The following is an 18708-nucleotide window of genomic DNA, read 5'->3' as shown; positions in this document are numbered from 1 at the left end:
CTGTCTCGCCTCCATCTGCATTTGTTGTAGCGCCTCGTGCATCATCTGCAGCCTTTGCTGCACCTTAAGGGCATGCTCGTGGGCAAGAAAGAACTCGGTCAGAAGTAAATGGCTTTTCAGCTAGTCCGGCAACCTCTGCTCCCTTCCCAACATCAACATGTTGGCTTTCTTTCAGATTGCAGAATGTGGGATGCTTTGGTATGCCGTCATCCGCTGGGGAAGCAGCAGGTCCAAACTCGTCCTGTCCCCAGGTCAAAAGTAGTGCCCTCAAGGAGTCCCTGAGTCCTGAGTGATAAGGAGTTGTATGGGTTTTCCCCACATTCCAGAACTTTCACAGTTTGGCCATCAGTTGGCTTTCAAACTGCGCCCACTGGTCTGTGTAGATCTGCTCGGGTAATCCCAGATAGCAGAGTACCCGCTTATCTATTGCGTTTGCGACCACCAGGGCTGTGGCGTCAGGTAGTGCCAGTGCATCCTGCCATTGGGTGAAGTGATTGATGAGAACCAGCACCCACTTGTTCCCCTTAGTCGTGACCGGAAATGGGCCCACCAGGTCCACGACCAGTTTCTGCCAAGGTCATCTAGCACAGAGCCTTCTTTTCTCTCCGGCGACCTTTGTACTTCCATGCTTTGCGGCCTGGCACACCTCACAACTCTTGATGAGCCGTCTGACAGTGGCCGTCAGTCCGGGTTAGTACTAAGTCAGCTGAAAGGGCTTATCATTCTTCCCACCCCAGAGTGAGCCAGGGCATGCGTTTCCCACACCATGGCCTCCCGCATGGCCTGGGGGCAGATGGTGCACCATCTGGCGTAGCCCTGCAGGGCCATGTGTGTTTCCAGCATGCCGTCCTGTCGTATGCGAAAAGAGCCTCGCATGTGATGCAGGATATCCAGCTCTCTGCTCCGAACTTATAGGTGTTCCGCTGGCACTTCTTTCCCTGTGGTGATGGCACGATACATGATGGCCACGGGTCCTTGTGTGATGGCTTGTGTCTTTGCCAGCTTGCCCTTTATTCTGTTATCCTTGGTTTAGCCGGTAGCCCCTTGGAGGAACTTCTGGCACTTAGGTTAAATCCTGCCACTGTTGGGGCGGGAGTCCCGTGAGAGTTGCCGGCCGGCCCTCCGGGGTATGCAACATTGCCCAAATTCGATCCTGCCCTGTCGAGAGCGGGAGTTCCATCTAGGCAACTGGTCGGTACCCACGCAGCAAACGGCCCTTGTACCTTTGCCAACTCTTTCCATGAGGGGCCCCGTCGCTCTGCTCAATGCTCACGCATTGCCGGCATTCCTCACAGGTTTGCCTGCTCAACCCATCTGCGTTTCCATGGCGAGTCCCTGACCGATGCTCTAGGACGTAGCGGAACTCAGCCAGGATCTCTAGTCACCGGGCTACCTGGTTCAGGGTTCCCTCCTCGTGCATTGCTATTGGAGTGACGCGTGGTCCGTTCGTAGGACGAACTCCTGGCCCTACAAATACGGCGTAAAGTGCTTCATTGCCTTTACCAGCGCAAGCAGCTCCCGCTGAATGATGCAGTAATTGCGTTTCGAGGGGGTGAGGATCTTGCTGTAGTAAGCAATGACTCTCTTGTAGCCCTCCTGTACTTGGGACAGCATGGCCCCCACTTCACATCTGCTGGCATCTGTGTCAAAATGTATTGCCTCCGGGGATCCGGGTAGCCCAAAATCGGGGCGGTGATGATACTATCCTTCAGTGCATTGAACATGATCTGTTCCCCTTCGGTCTATTTCCGGGGCTCTCCTTTCGCATGCAGTTGGTGTAAGGGATGCGCTATAGTGGCAAACTACGGGATATATTGTCGGTAGTAGCCGACCGTTCCAAGGAATCCTTGCAGTTCTTTCACGTATGTTATGTTGAATCTCAATATAACAAATTTTTATTTAAACTGCAAACAATTATTGCTTGCTTTACAATCGTCAAATTAGAGAAAATTATTGGGTCTGCTAGGAAAAGTAAACCTTGGGTTACTTCTGAATTAAAAAAACAGTTATTGCATAAAAACAAGCTATTTAAACAGACTTTAAAATCCCCTCTAAATACCAAGCTAAAAGCTAAGTATGTGGCTTTAAGAAACAAGCTCATCAGTGAGTTGCGAAAATCCAAAGCTAATTATTTCAAATTAGCATTTGAAAGCTGTGATAGCCCTACTGAGGTTTGGAAAATTATAAATAATGAGATCTTGAAAAAATCTAACACTGGAGAGCCTAAACAAATTAAAACCACAAGCAAACTGTCTGCAGAATCAAATGATAGTGTTGAGATAGCAAATGAAATAAATATTTATTTCGGTAATATAGGACATCAACTGGCTTCTAAATTCCAAAACTTAAGATCCGACTCTACTGAAAATTACTCGCATTCGAATGTCGCACATTTTAATGTGTCAACTGTTGACAGTAGTATGGTGGAAAATGTAATAAAGTCCATTAAAGCCAACAAGGCTTCAGGACTAGTAGATAAAATCTCTGGTAAAATTTTACAAGCAGCTAGCCAGTCGTTAGTGATCCCTCTTACTAAGTTAATTAACAATAGCATTACTCAAGGTATGGTTCCTAAACAAATGAAAATTGCTAGAATTAAGCCTTCTTTAAAAAAGGTTATCGTGTTCTATGTTCAAATTATCGACCTATATCTATTTTACCAATTTTTAGCAAAATATTAGAGAGGCTAGTAAATGATCAAATAATAAACTATCTTGAACTTAATAGCTTGTTGAATAACTTCCAATTTGATTTTAGAGCTAAACGTGGGACTTCTGATGCTTTGTCAGCTTTTACGAATAGAACTTTTGAGGCTTTTAACAAAGGAAACAGTGTGTTAGGAATTTTTATTGATTTTAGCAAAGCATTTGACACTATTAACCATGATATACTTTTACAAAAACTAACAAAATTAAATTTCAGTAGTCAAAGGAATTAATTAGGTTAGAAGCTATTTACACGACAGATTTCAACAAACAAAAATTAGTGGTGTACTATCTACTGAAAAACGCGTAACCTGCGGGGTTCCCCAAAGGTTCAATTTTGGGCCCAACACTGTTTTTGATTTATATAACTGATATTTGCAAATCATTAAAATACTTACAACCTATTCTCTATGCAGATGACACCACTCTTTTTCTAGAACCAAGTGACCTTAACAGCATGTTACCTCAGATAAATGAAGATTTGGAAATCTTCCGATGCTGGTGCATCAGTAACCAACTCACAATTAATATTGAGAAAACTAATTATATGCATATGAAAAATCCGCAGAACAAATTTAATTTAAAAATGCACTCTCTGCAAATAGGAAATAACATTAAAACAGACCGATCATTTTAAATTCCTAAGTGTTTGGCTTGATAATAATCTGAATTGGTCTACTCATATATCTAACATACTAAAGGACCTTCGTTCAGCAGTTAGACTTTTCTATAGGTTATCAAAGTACTTCCCACTAGAAATAATGATTACATTATATAACTCCTTAGTGAATTCTAAACTTATTTACTGCATTGAATCTTGGGGCAATTTGCCTGACATATTTTTAAATAAATTAAAGTCTTTCAAAAAAAGCTAGTGCGAATTATATGTCATAAACCCTTTGACTATCCATCAAAAGAATTGTTTACTCAAACTAATATTTTACCTATAGATAAGTTATATACATTAAAGCTGCTGCTAAAGGGGTCATACTCTATTTTATTCATCTAGAAATGGGGGACGAACACACTCTTATAGTACTCGTCACTCTCTTCTAAATCTTCATATTCCCTTACTTACATCTAGTGCTGGGCAAAAAACTATTCCATATCAAACAACCTTTTATTGGAATAACCTCCCTGACAGATTGAAGAAAATTGTAAACAAATTTGACTTTAAAAAACAAGTAAAATGCTATCTCCTGTCTCTCTGACTAGGGTGGGCTGAGGCCTGCCTTTGTTCTGCTGCTGTTGACTGTTTTTGGGCTCGCGCAACATTAGCTCGGCTACAGCGCACCTATGGCTCCATCATGATTATCTCGTGCTCAGGTTGAGTGAATTTCGCTATACTCTTTTCTTATTCTCACTAATTTGTAATTAACCTGATATATTTACTAATATGCAGTTTATTTTTCTGTATTGTTTCTGTTGATGAAAATAAATACACACACGCACACGCACACGCACACGCACACGCACACGCACACGCACACGCACATGCACGCACACGCACACGCACGCGCACGCACACACACGCACGCACACACACTTCGCGCAGGCTCGGCCAATCCATGACTGCCTTCACCTTGTCAGGGTCTGTAGAGACTCCGTCATGGCTTACTATGTTGCCCAGGTAGCAGAGCTGAGGTTGCAATAGTTTGCACTTGGATGGCTTTAACTTCATTCTAGCCTTATTAAGTCTCTGGAAGACTTCCTCCAGCAAATGCAGATGCATATCGAAGTCCGGGGCGATGACTATAATATAATACAGGTACAGTAGCAGCGTTCTCCAGTGAAAGCCGTGTAGCACATGTTCCATGAGTCTTTGGGAGGTGGCAGGGGCGGATGTCAGCATGAAAGGCAACACCTTCCATTTCCATAATCCGGACCGTGTCGAGAAGGCCCACTTCTCCTGTGCCTCTGCATCCAGGGGTACCTGCCCGTACCCGCTCACCAGGTCGTGTGTGCTGAAATAGCGGGTGCCAGACAAGGCGATCAGGCCGTCGTCGATCTTGGGTAGAAGATGGGCGTCTTGCCCGGTGACGGTGTTTAGACGCCGATAGTCGATGTAGAAGCGCCAATTCCTATCTTCTTCTGGACTAACACCACGGGAGAGCTCCAAGCTTATCCGGCTAGTTCGATTAGCCCCCGCTTGCAGAGCTCCTGGACCTGTCTTTTGGCCTTGGCCTTCTCCGGTCTGAGTCTGTAAGAATTGCCAGATTGGCCAGGTGCCCTCCTTAAGTAGAATGCAATGTTCTACCTCGGTGGTCCTTCCTACGTTGTCATCACCTGTACTGAACACGGTGGCATATCGACTCAGCAAGGCCAACCTCGCCGTTTGACCCACACAGTAAGTATCGTCCTCTTCGATCTGTGAGGTCTCCACTCTCGTGTAAATGCCGAATGTGGCTCTGGACCGGAAAGTCAGTAGCCTCTCCATAGCATGCATGCAGCTGTCTCCTGGGTCCCGGCTAATTTAAGCTACTTGCCATCAGAGGTTTGTCGGGATATCAATCGATAAGTCCTATGGGGCAGTAATTGTGGGTGGTGATGCAACAGTTTACTGCCATCTCTGCCTGGGTGGGAACCATTACCTCCTTGTCATCTGTACCTTGCTCTGTAGCAGCCACCCATGTTGATCTGTGCAGACTAGCCGTCTGCCATCCACTTGGACCATCGGCTGCTCAAAATCGAAAGAGCACTGCTGGGCCATGAAGAATGGCATTCCGAGTATGGCATCCTCGCTCAAACGGCTAACCACAAAGACTTCCTCTGGTTTTACATCCCTCAGGTTGATGACCAGACGGATTATCTCAACCAATGCTTCATGGCTGTCACTCTCTTCGAGTTGGTCCCGTGCGTCTTCTGGCAATCGGTCAAAGACCTGCTTATTGATCAGGTTTGTGGTGCATCTTGTGTCTAAAAGAAACTGGCTGAGCCGCCCCTTCACTTTTCCTGGGAGGAAATAGCTGGTGGAGTGTGGGCGGCTAAGGGTTTGCGCCCTAGAGGTGTCTTCCAAAACATATTTCGGAAGGCTTGGGAGCCTTCCTTTCTGCGGTGGGGCGGAGTCGGTTTGTCGGGTCGTCCTACGTCCGGGGTAGACCCGCGGCTCCTGTGATTACCATCCCCAAGACGGAGAAGAGATCGACCATGCCACCTTTAAGGCAGGCTTCCAACCATCCGGTCCAGTGGGGGTGGTTCTTGCAGTCTGGGGTGGAGGGGATTTGGAGGTCACCCTCCTTCATTTCAGGCTACGTCTCTTTCGTTTGCGCGGAGGGGCATATTCGGAGTTCGGAAAAGTATTCGGTATTCAGAAGAGCGGGAATGTTAGACTGGCCTCACTCAAAGACTGGTAGTAGTTTCGTGTCTCCACAGGCCTTTCCTGTGCACAAACTTTCCTTGGCTTAGTCCTTGCTGGTTGAGACCAACCATCAGCTGTCACTGAATCCCGTGTAGTCCTATTGTGTTTCCGGTGTTGTTTGGCCTTGGTACAGCCAGTAGTTGAAGCTACTGCTGTGGCCATGTTTCGTTTCCTGAAGCCGGTTTGGTGTAGCAAGGGCAATTCTTTCGTACATGCCCCGACTTCCCACATCCCCAACAAAGGGTAGTTGGCTGGCCCATTATCTCGGTTGGGGTACAAATCTGCTCCTGGAGCTGTTCTACTTTGTTCGTGAGAGATTGGACCAGCCGGGCTAGTCCTCCTATAACATCGGTTTTGGCCGAGTTTACCTGTTTGAGGCTCCTCCCTCCAGAGTTCGTACCGAAGACTTAGTGGATTTATGGTCGCCTCCTTGGATCTGGAGGTAGTCGTTCTCGACCTGTACAGCATCAGCCAGCGTGGGCGTATGTACGGCCAACAGATGTCGCAACAAGGCAGGGTCTCTTAGTGAGCTGAAGAAGGTCTCCATAGCCATACTATTTTAGTGTTGATTCAGCAGGTTCTCGCACGCAATGTGTACCGATCTTTCGACTTGCATAGCATGCTCCTAAAGTGTCGATTTTTCCTCTCGCCTATGGGCTTGAGCTGGCTTAGCGCTTGCCTGGCGGAGGGCCCGAATCTTGCTCGGAGGGCATTGAAAATAGCCTCCTGGTCCTAGGCACAACCACATTCTTCAGCCTGTTTGCCCAGTGCTTCCTGGAGCTGCAATAGGGTCACTCTTTTTGTCTACTGGTTGGCGTTGGCTACCTCTGTGAAGCGAGCAATAAAGTACTCCATATCTCCCTTTTTAGTGTACTGGGAAGTCCTTGAATGCGGTGCCGGTTCTTGAGCCCTTGGCATCAGTAGTACCCGTTTTAGTGCCTCTACTAGTTGGTCGGGTACCGAGTCAGCACTTTTTGCTCTCCTATTGGCCATGTCTGGCTTTCAGTAGGTTTCTGCTTTCTTCTCAGAGCAGCGCTTCTACTGTGTCCGTCGGCTCCTTTCCGGGTTTTTTCCTTTAGGAAGTTCTTCCGGTAGCAGCTCACTGCCTCCTCAGGCAAATCCTGTCAGAGCCTTTAGTAGGTTTATGCTCCCGGAACAGTACATCCACTGGGTCCGATACTGCAGGGCTTTCAAGAGCTCTCTCTGGGTTTCCTCCCATAGGAAGTTCTTCCAGTAGAAGCACACTGCCTCCTCAGGTAATTCTTGTCGGAACCTTTAGTAGGTTTCTGTTGCCGGAGCAGTGCATCTACTGGGTCCGATACCGCAGGGCTTCCCACAGCTCTTTCTGGGTTTCTTCCTGTTGTCAGGAGGTTCTTCCAGTAAGAGTGGTGTCACCGTTTTCCAGGCAGCCCAGTTCATCCAGAGTCCAGTAATCCTCTCAGTTTCCAGTGATCCTGATGCGAGTGCTGTGGTGGAGTTCTTTTCCACCTGCCAGAGAGAAAAGAAGGCTCTATGCTGGACGACCTTGGCAGAAACTGGCCGTGGACCTGGTGGGGCCATTTCCGGTCACGACTAGAAGGAACAAGTGGGTGCTGGTTCTCATCAATCACTTCACCCAATGGCAGGATGCACTGGCACTAAATGACACCACAGCAGTGGTGGTTGCAAATGCACTAGATAAGCGGGTCTTCTGCAATCTGGGGTTACCCGAACAGACCCACACAGACCAGTGGGCGCAATTTGAGAACCAACTGATGGCCGAACTGTGCCAATTCTGGAACGTGGAGAAAACCCATACAACTCCTTATCACCTACAGGCCAACAGAATTGTTGAACGAAACAATCAAAGACTCAGGGACTCCTTTAAGGCACTACTTTTGACCTGGGGACAAGACGAGTTTGGACCTGCTGCTTTCCCAGCTAATGATGTGGATTGTCAGCAATCTCGCTGCTGCCACTAGTGTAAAGTTTTTGTGCAACGTTCCCTTTTCCTCCATTAGTACAAGACTAAGTGCATGAGTTTGTACATATAATTCTGTTTAGTCTATAAGTTGTACAAGAATGATCAAGTAACATGCAATGAACAAGCTCAGAACAGCTCTGCTCTTCTACACAAATGTTCAAAATTATATAGCTAGTAAGCTCCGCCTCCGTTCTACTTGGTTGGACCCGGCACGGCTCGGCTCAGTCTTGATTCGGCACGGCTCTGGCTCGGCTTAGCTGAACTCTGAGCTCATAATTCTGCCTGACTGAGCACAGCCCGGCTTGGCTTAGCTCAGCCCTAAGCTCAGCTCTCAGTGGATCACATTCCACAACACTACGTAAAAATGTGATTACAGGTTCTTCAAAGCTCAAAAGCGAACAGTTAATTGCTGTCATCACGACACCGTCGTAGAAAAGAATCTTTTTCCAAAATGGCTCTCTCCAACATTGGTACAAGGTGGCTTCTGTTAAACTTTCACGCAACCTCATTCATCAAAATTTTTTTCCCAAATATACTTCTCGCATTAAATAAAACCATCTCTATTGTTCTTACGCATCTATTTCATCATCATTTTAATGCTGTCATTTTGAGAACTGATATCTCAAAACCTACCGCAAAAAATTTGTTAAATTTTTGATCCTTTGCCCGAAGGGGTGCATATCATCCTCTGATAAACATGACAAGCCTGTCGGTTACCTGTGATAGTCAAAAAATGTTGCAGAAATTATTGGCGCTGTTTAGCAGAAAGTATGGGCACATGATCAGATTACGACTAGACGATTAGACCAAGCCAATACAAAACTGTAAACTAGCGAGCATTATACAGTGAAACATGGATAACTCGATCTCGGATATAGCGAACACATGGTTAACTCGACTGGATTTGCTTGGTCCGTTCCCACGCAATGATAAATGGCTCTATATAACTCAAATTCAACACTGTTATAACGAACTGTTTTTTGCCTAACGGCTACCGAAACGGTTGCTATCGCTTTAGAAAATCACTTTATTCCATGCCATAGAGGTAAACCTCAACTTTTCGTAATTCATAAGCGTCGTTATTACCTCCATCGGCAAAATATTTTTGTCAACGACTGTTCTAAAGGTTTGGTGAAATTTTTATTTATACTGCTACACGATGAATAGAACGGGTTAGCCGGGTCACGGGCGCAAGGATTTTCGCCATGCACATACAAAACAAAAACAGCATGTTGTTTTTGTTTTGTGTTTGCGTGGCGAAAATCTTTGAGTGTGTGACCCGGCATGCCGTGATGAATAGTTTTCCGACGTTGATTCCGTGTTGAATTAACGTCGGAATGTTGAATGTTTAAAACGTCTTAAAAATTGTTGAAATCAAACGTATACTTTGTTTTAGCTAAAAAAAACTATTCATCGTTTGACCTAAACACAAAATACGTGTGTACATTCAGTAAGTATCCATTTAAAAAGCGTGAGTGATATACAATGTACCGTGAAACCTCGTAAAACTTTTAATTGAACTGCCTCGGAGTGTTGCTCTTAACGAATCCCAGGTAAAGTAAGGTAATCTTTCCATAAACTTCAAGAAAGATCGGCAAAATTGATCGTAGGTAAAACGCTCAAAAAAAAGATGTCTTTTCCTTGAGCATTTCAGCAACGATCAAGTTTTGCCAATGTCAATCTAAAAACGTCCTGGCAATAACATCACCTCAAACAACAAACCAATCTCAAGTGATAGAAAAATCTCTATACTTTTTGATAAAAACGTTTTAAACTTTACATTAGAAGCATTTAATTTGAAACAAGCCATTTGTGCTTTTGATTTATATTATAGTTTGTATATGTTCATGTATCTACTAATAAATAAGTAAATACATGGACTTGTGACAGTGCTCTGATAACTTGAACACTCTGATAATTTGAACACTTTTGCTCGGTCCCTTGAAGTTTGAGTTTTCCGAGTTTCACTGTATTTGGTAAAGGCTCTTCAGTAAAACAAAAAAGTGTTTGTCATAAACCAGTGCGACGAGAAGTGTTATTATGAGCCTTTCATTGGCCTTTTAATTTACGTGAAAACATCACATGTCAAAACAATAACCAAATGTCATGACTACATCAGAGGAATAAACTGATTTCAATCTACAGCGGTTTTGTGATGACTGCCATTAACTGTTCGTTTTTGAGCTTTTAAGAGCTTGCAATCACATTTCCACATTTTTTGCACTTACAACATAGTAGAGTGAGACATGGTGAATCTTTTGTTACTAAATAGCTGTAATTGAATTTTGTTGTGAGTCAACCTTTAAGTAAATTCATACATGTGTGGGGAAATGTGTAAGCTTAGCCGAGCTGAACCGAGCCAAGCCCAGCAAATTGAAACGAGATTTGGGGCTTCCTACTATATAAAGGCCTGCGCTCAGATGAGAAGGCTGTTCTGCGCCTGATGATTTCATGTTGCATGCTAATTATTGTAACTCTTTATGACAAAGCAGAGAAATGTATGCTTAAACTCTTTGCACCGAGTCTAGCATTTGTGGACCAGTGAAGGTGGTGCACAACACCTTTACACATGTAGATGCATAGCCTGTAACAAGCGAGGAATATAATGCACCATCTGACCTTTCTCTGTACAGCATTTTTTCAAAACGCGCAAACACGCAACCATTGAAATTCATAGTTTGAACATTTGACTCCTAAGTAAATACAAAATTTTCTTCATTAATGTAGGGCAGCCGATCTTCGGTTTTTTGAGAATTTTCCAGTTTAACTTGTTTTATATAAAAAATTTCCTCTTTCTTGTAGTTAAACCTGAGAGTCTTGTAATGAATGGACCAGCTCACATAGTTGAGGAAAATGAGTTTACATTCAGCTGCACAAGTACTGGAGGAAGTATTGACCCCGTGCTGCAATATGGTTTGTGTTTAATTATAGAAGTGTATAATGTTTTTAGTAAATTGTGTGATATGAGAATGTTGTGAAATTTGTACATTAATGCTGTTTCTCACATTTGCACTCGTTTTAACAAAATGCTTTGATTCGTTTCCATTATTGGTTTCTTGTGTGAACCTCTTTTGGTTTCTTACTGTCAAATGTTTTTACAGCGCGCACCATACTTACTCAGCGCAAACAGGAAATACGGTTTTTCGTGGCTCTGAGTAGTTTACTGCACTTTTACTATTTGGGTCATGGTCGCAGAAACCAAGGTTAAGTCGGGATTTTAAGATTTGAAGTTATCTACATGAGCAGAAGGAGAAAATTCTCACAGTTATTGTGCAAAAAAAATTTGATTCTAGCTTAATTACAGCAGATTTTATGGTCAATAAACTTAACGCACGTCTACAGTTGGTGCGAAAACATAAATATGAGAAAACTGGCATTAAAGTTTGAGAAACGAAAACCAATGCAAAGTTTTGTTTACATTTTAAAACGTCATAGCAACCAATACCAAGAAGTTGTGATATTGGTCTATATTTCTGTATTTATATCCAAAAAATTATGTTGAATAGAAAAATCTAAACAGACTAGCTGGTTGTCATAGAAATTGCTGTATATTTATAAAAAAATGGATTACTTAATTTTTCAGATATTAAAAACGGCTTGGCAGTTCCGCGATATGGGGCACAGCCAAATCATCAACAAAATCTATAGAAAAATAACAACAGTGACATAGTGCACACCATCGGTTACTATATACTTTGATTTTGAAAATTCGAATTGTTATTTTTATTGTTAAATTTGATAATAATCTAATAAAATCGAATAATTATTCTTATAATTAAGTATTGTAATAATCTTGTAAGAATCCTTAGGAAAATATCATTGTAATTTCCTTTCCTTTCACCGATTTTGACATCAGTTGGAATACCAATGTACACATTATAAGTGTCCAAAATGTAAGAGCTATCTTTAAAATCGGCCAAAAAAGAAACGATTATATTTATTGGACGCCATTTTTCAGTGCTGTTTCCTGTTTGCATCATTATGGTAAGGTGTTAATGCAGAAATAAACCATGGCAGTCTGCCGGATACGCGCCCTGAAACCTGATCAAGTTTGCGAAACATGGGGGCAGCTTAGGTGATAATCCACTGCAATCGCCTTATGCGTCGTCAATATGGCAAGTTGTTGCCTCCGCCAGCTGAGTTAGACCTCAAAGCACCCAATTGGATAGGGTTGGAGCTGGAAATTCGAGAATTACCTGGGTGCTTTAGAGATAGTTGGTAGCGCTGAGAAGGGCGAGGCTAGGAAAGTTGCTATTTTCTTGCACTGCGGTGGTGAAGACGTACGTGAAGTGTACATGCAGACTACGTTCTCGGAGAAAGAGAGGAGTAAGAGTAAAGTCATAAACGATGTTTTAGCAAAATTTGAAACGTATTGTAACTCTAGGAAGAACATAATATAGAAGACAATAGGGTGGAGCTAAATAAGGAGAAATGCATGTTTTGAGTGGAAAGGTTGAAATTTCCTGTTTAGCACAGCAATGGTTTTAAGGTTTTTTTCACAGGGTTAAAAACTTCTATTAGCTAAACTGACTTCAGATTCAGAAAGATCACTCTTGGATTGGTCCAGATACATGTGTCACAAATTTTTTTATCAATATTTTAATTTCAGTTGGTGTAACTTCGAAGTCGGATAACTCAACTTTGTCATTTGCGACTTAACCATGGTTTCTGTGACTGCGACACATTTTGTTGTCATTTTATTTTGTCATGATATTAGAGCATGTAATATACTTTGTATAGAAAACATTTCATGTACATTAGAACCTCTACTTACACAATTAATTAGTTTTAGAAGCCGTTTCACAGATAAACATTATGTAAGCAGAAAATTCATTGGGCATGTAAATGTTTTGATCCAATCAAGCCTTTATAGAAGTCGTTATACAAATTTATATACAAGCATGGTTTTTAACCTGTGACAAAATAAATGAGGGTTATAATACAAAATAATAAATAAAAAAAATACAAAAAAGAGAACAAAAAGACAGAAATACTGGATAGTAACCATGAAACCATAAAACCATAAACATTTAGGCATGAGGCTTAGTTTTAGGCTAAAAATTTAGCCTTGAGTCTTGAGCTTAGTCTTAGGCTTTCACCCTTTGAGCCCTAATGTCCTGTATTCAGGCATAGCGTAAAGTGTTTCAGAGACCCTAACAGCCGAAACAGCAGCAACCACATGGCTTTTTAAAAATGCTGTTCAAAGAAACAGTGTAAACCAATCACATATGTCTTACACAAGATGTTAGACCAAAAATTTCTCCTTCTATTTTTAATCCTTTTTCAAATACATTTATGTACTTTTTCGTTATGTTGACAATTTTATTAGAAAAATATCTCGATAAAATAATTTTTCCGCGATGCTTTCCTTGTGAAATTGTCATCATAACATTATTTGCATCCATGTTTGTTGGTATATCATGGAGGATTGTGATACAGTTTAACAATTATAGAGTAATAACTACACTTTTGCAGATGCTTTTGAGTCATATACAATGATGAGCATCCACTCCATATTTGTGATGCTACTGCAAAGATTTTTAAAGATTTTGAAATCAAACAAATGTTTACGGGTATATTCCGAATAATGATAGGAATGGTCTTTACATTCTCTCATTGTTCGGTCTGACAATGAGTCTGATATCCCAATTTTACAGTTGCACCAGTGTCGAGAGGTACCAGTATTGTTGCATTAAAAGTTTCGATTAATAGCTTCTGCTGGAAAAGTAACATTTTCATACGCACACATTTCTACGCACGAATTGTTATTATCAATTCAACATATTCTAAAAAAATTTTTTAGGTTGTAATAATTGTACCATTACTAAATCAGCTTGTATTGTAAACATAGCAAAGCAATTTAATTTTGCTATCACTTGCTAACTATTTAAGTTTTAAATTTAAAACTTATATAGTTTTTTTAGTATAGTTGACCCGCACAAAACATCTCATGATATGAAGTCTGAAAATTAAAGTATGTAAAAAAGTTTGAAAACTTATACAGCTGCTTTATTCTTTCTCTTAAATTATTTGAGCAGCAGAAAAAAACACTTTTCCCTTGATATGAGGTTAAAAGTTAAAATGCTAAATGCTCTATACATTAAAAGATAGTAAATTTGCAGTCAAAAGACTTTTTTTATTCTCCGTTTAATGTCGGGCATTCAATTATTGTATATTTTTTTAAGTTGGCCATCTGTATGTCTATCGATATGTTTTGCTATCACTATTAAAGCCTTGAAATCGAAGTTTCGCAGTTTACTTTATTTGAACCAATGAAATTGCACAGATTTGCATTCCTTGTGCAGAAGTTTCAAATCACGCGACCATCACTGAGCTATTCAAGCCTTGTTAATCCAAAAGCTTATCAGAAATGGTATACCGTGTTCACACGCTAAATAACGTATTATTTCAGCATTGGGCTCACGTTTTACAATGCCACTGTTATAAAATATGTTTTGCCCAACTCTATGAAACAAAATACTTTGCTGTAATTTTTTCGATAATTAAAGAGGCAAGTTTTTTTCTGCCACATGATATCAAAAATTTCTTCTCTCGAATTTAACAATTGGCAATTGGTGTACTGATTATATGCGTTATTAAAAGTGTATGTTACTGGTCATAAGAAGTTCAGCGTTATATGTTATGGTAAAACCGGATTCGGCTACAGATACTTGATAAAATTTTACAAGTTCGCTAATATACATACTACTACAGTTGTTTTTTCCCTCTTAATTTATTTCAATTACACAAAACACTTTTCTCATGATATGTCATTTGAAAGTTAGAGTGGCAAATGTGGTTATATGTCAAATACAAATCAATTTTCTGTCCAACGACTTTTTATTTCTCGGGCAATGCTGGGTAGCACAGCGAGCATATATATATATATATATATATATATATAAAATTGTTTCCTCACCCCGGAGACCCCGTGTGGGTGGTAAATTCTGCTCTAAGTCGGGTCTCCTACCAGAGACTTGGGAGTTTGAGCACTCGCCTCAAGATCTTAGCTGTTCCCAATAGCGCGCTTTTTTGCAACTCACCTGAGTTGATTGTTGTTGGTATTTGGGCAAGCCACACTTTATGCGCCGGTGTTATTGCGCCCAGTGCCCCAATGACTACTGGGATTACAATTGTTCTTACATTCCAGCATTTTTAAATTTCTTCTCAATGAGGGAGATATTTCTCTACCTTTTCTTTGTCTTTGCTGGCTATATTGTAGTCATTGGGTACTGCTATATCTATTATAGTAGCCCTCTTGTTCTCCTTGTCTACCGCCACTATATCTGGTTGGTTTGCTAGGACATGCTTGTCAGTTTGGATGTAGAAGTCCCAGAGGATCTTAACGCGGTCATTTTCATTGACCTTACCAGAAGCTTCCCACCAGTGTTGTGGTTTATTAAGGCCATACTCATCACATAGGCTTCTATACACAATACCTGCGACATGATTATGCCGCTCAGTGTATGTGTTCCCTGCTAGCTGCCTGCATCCACTGATGATGTGTTGGATGGTCTCAGGTGCATCTTTGCACAGTCTGCATCTAGGATCGTCTGTAGCGTGATAGATTTTCGTTTGGAGTTGCCTTGTTGGGAGCACTTGCTCCTGGGCTGCCATGATTAGCGACTCTGTATTGGCTGTTAGGTTTCCTTTGTTCAGCCACATATATGTCTGGTGAAGATCGCCAACTTAGATGTTTGTTGGTGGTAAGCACCATGAAGAGGTTTCGTGTGCCAGTCACACGAAACCAAGCATTATATATATAGTTTAACAGTTCCATATGTAAGTAATACATGTACAGAACTATATAAAGGAGCATTTCATATACTTGGTATAAGACTATGTTATAAACCAGCATCGCATATAAGCAGTATAGGAGCTTAATGCTTGAAAGTATAAGGGATAAAGTTCATTTTAATTTATTTTTTAAATAGTCTCACTGCAACTTTCATGATAAATTAACCGGATTATGACTCACTCTTACTAGTGTAGGAACTTTTCATATACTTGGTATAGGAAAATTTCATATATACCTACATGATATAAGATGATTTTATATATTTATTTTACCAGCATGGAGCATAAGAGGTATAAAAGCTTAATGATTCAAAGTATAGGTGATGAAGTTTAATTTCAACTTAATTCTAAAATGGCCGAACCCCAACTTCAACGATGAATTAATTGAATTATGACTCACTCTTGTATAGAGTCAACAAGCACTTTGATGAGAAGACTACATATTTACATACAAATTTCACCCTTATTTTAAATTAAGTTAAATATTAAATTATTAGTTAGTATGTTGCGCTGCATTGATCAATTTGTGTTTTCTGGTTTACAGTGGTACTCCGAGGGAACATGGTGATAGCGAATACCCATACTTACACCCCAACAACAGATGATAGAGGAGGGCTCACTTTGGTATGCAGGAATACAGCCCATTCAAGCCTTGAAAATGTCTACCCTGATATTGTCAAACAAGAAGCTACTCTGGAGCCACGCTGTGGGTCTACAAATTTTTCAGTGCATAACAATAATACTACATGCTCATAAAATGAGAGAATAAGAGAATAACAAGATTAGAGCTAGTGGTTTTTACTATTTGGTAAACTATATTTTAGGTTTTATTCATCATATAAGGTTTTTGTTGTTTGATTGTTTTGTTTAGTTAACAAAAACTAATTTGCAGCCATAGTTTTAATAAACATAATAGGCTCGAGGAAAACCAAAAATAGTTGGACAGTTAAATGATTAGACTATGAGGTTGCTTTGTTAGCTAATCATAAATTCAAGTTGTTTGTCTTACAATTTTTTTGAAAGAAAATTCAATAAGGTATTGCCAAAGACTTAGCAAAGTGACAGGTATTTATTATTATTGGTAATTAGCATGTTAACATAACACAATCAGGGTTTATTTGAAGATATTGACTTTGAAGAAGGACATTCTGGAGAAAAATCTGTGACTCTCAACCCCGACTATGATCAGCAACTTGAATGTGGTATCATTGGAGGTGGTGTTACCATTAGGTGGGACTGTAATGATGTCTGTACGTCAAGGACTGGTAAACTAACTGTCATTCCTGCTGATTCCGCAAGTGATGGAGATGCACAATTAATGTCTTGTACTGGAACTGTTGAAGGAACAGGTATATTATATATTATTACATAAGATATTCACTGGGTACATGTAAATATACCATGGCGTTACCGTAATGGTTATCTTGAAAGCATTGCCTTATCAGTGGTTTTCACTAGCACTTTTTATAGGAATTAGTATTCTTGGTTCGGTAAACAAACGCTGAAATAATATACAGTAAAACTTCTAATTGACCACCACCTCTATTTGACCGTTGCTATGAGAGATGAATTAAAAAATAGAGCGCCACCTTTCCATTTGAATGCCACTTCAATCTAATCATCACTTTGACAATCTTTGATCTTTATGAACCCATAATATTCAATAACCAGTAAAAAAAATTTCACAAAACCGTATTAATAATAAATTGTTAAGATCAATAAAAATGAATTATTGTGTTGTTCAATATCAAAGCTTTTTGATTTTCCTTTTGTTAAAACTGAAAGCAACGTTATAAAAATAGTAAATATCTGCCTCAGACTAATAGTTGTTCTTTGTTTAACATGGTCTTGATAATTTGATGTAAATGAAGAATGGCATATATTTACAATGGTAGATGTAAACAACTAGCTTCTATCTAGGATCAGTAGGTGTAAACTACCCAATTAGTTTTAGGCCAAAGGCTAGGTTTAGCGAGCAAAACTTATATGCGTTGCGTTTTTGCTAGATGCAACACGCAGGTTTTGCTCTGCTAAAAACACTTTTGAATGCCAAGATCAACTAATTCAGCAACGCAGCAGAATAGTTTAGGTCATAAGACATTGTGGAAGGTATTGGACACCCAGAAAATTTTCGTTCCATCAAAAGCAACATTCTGAACACAGCTCTCCAAGCAAACGATGGAAATATTTTTGTTTTAAAAACATAATTTTTGTTTCAGCATGTAATACAAAAATAGTTTATGTCTCTTATCTATGAATAAAAAAGTGTAGCACTTGATACATTATTATTATATCCCTTATAAATTTACAGATTTATAGCATACTATTTGTTAGCATCATTGTGGTAATCTGATCTTACAATTGATTGGTGCTCGTAACTCAGCTTATATTGCACATAAAAAGCTAGTCTTGACTACAAACTGTAGCAAGCATATCAGTGAGTACAATACGCTTTCAGTCAAAATTGGTGAATATAAATACGAAATAAAATGTATCTTCAAATTTAGAAAAACCTTTAATTTGCTTGGCTCCAACAAGTTGCAAAGCAATCCACAAGCCAAAATATTACTGCAGGTTAATTGCAAGCAATATCTATCAACTGATAAAGATATTTTTCAATTTTTCAATGCATATTTATTAAAATATCTTTGACCGATTGGAGATAAGTTAGCAAATTTATTGCATCAGAAAGTTTAATACTGCTTCATCGGAAAAAAAGAGGCCAAAATATAGGTGACAACCGTGTTGCTGGTAAAGGGGCTAATTTTATGATCCAGAAGTTCTGACGAGCTAATTGAAAAATATAACACCAGCCTTTATTTGAGTGCTGCTTCCAATTGAACATTCCAAAAAACTGACTTTAAATCACCTACTTAGCAATCCGT

The sequence above is a fragment of the Watersipora subatra genome, chromosome 5 (genome assembly GCF_963576615.1).
Source record: "Watersipora subatra chromosome 5, tzWatSuba1.1, whole genome shotgun sequence".
In the NCBI taxonomy this organism is placed as follows: Eukaryota; Metazoa; Bryozoa; class Gymnolaemata; order Cheilostomatida; family Watersiporidae; genus Watersipora; species Watersipora subatra.
Note: the sequence above shows the minus strand (reverse complement) of the source record.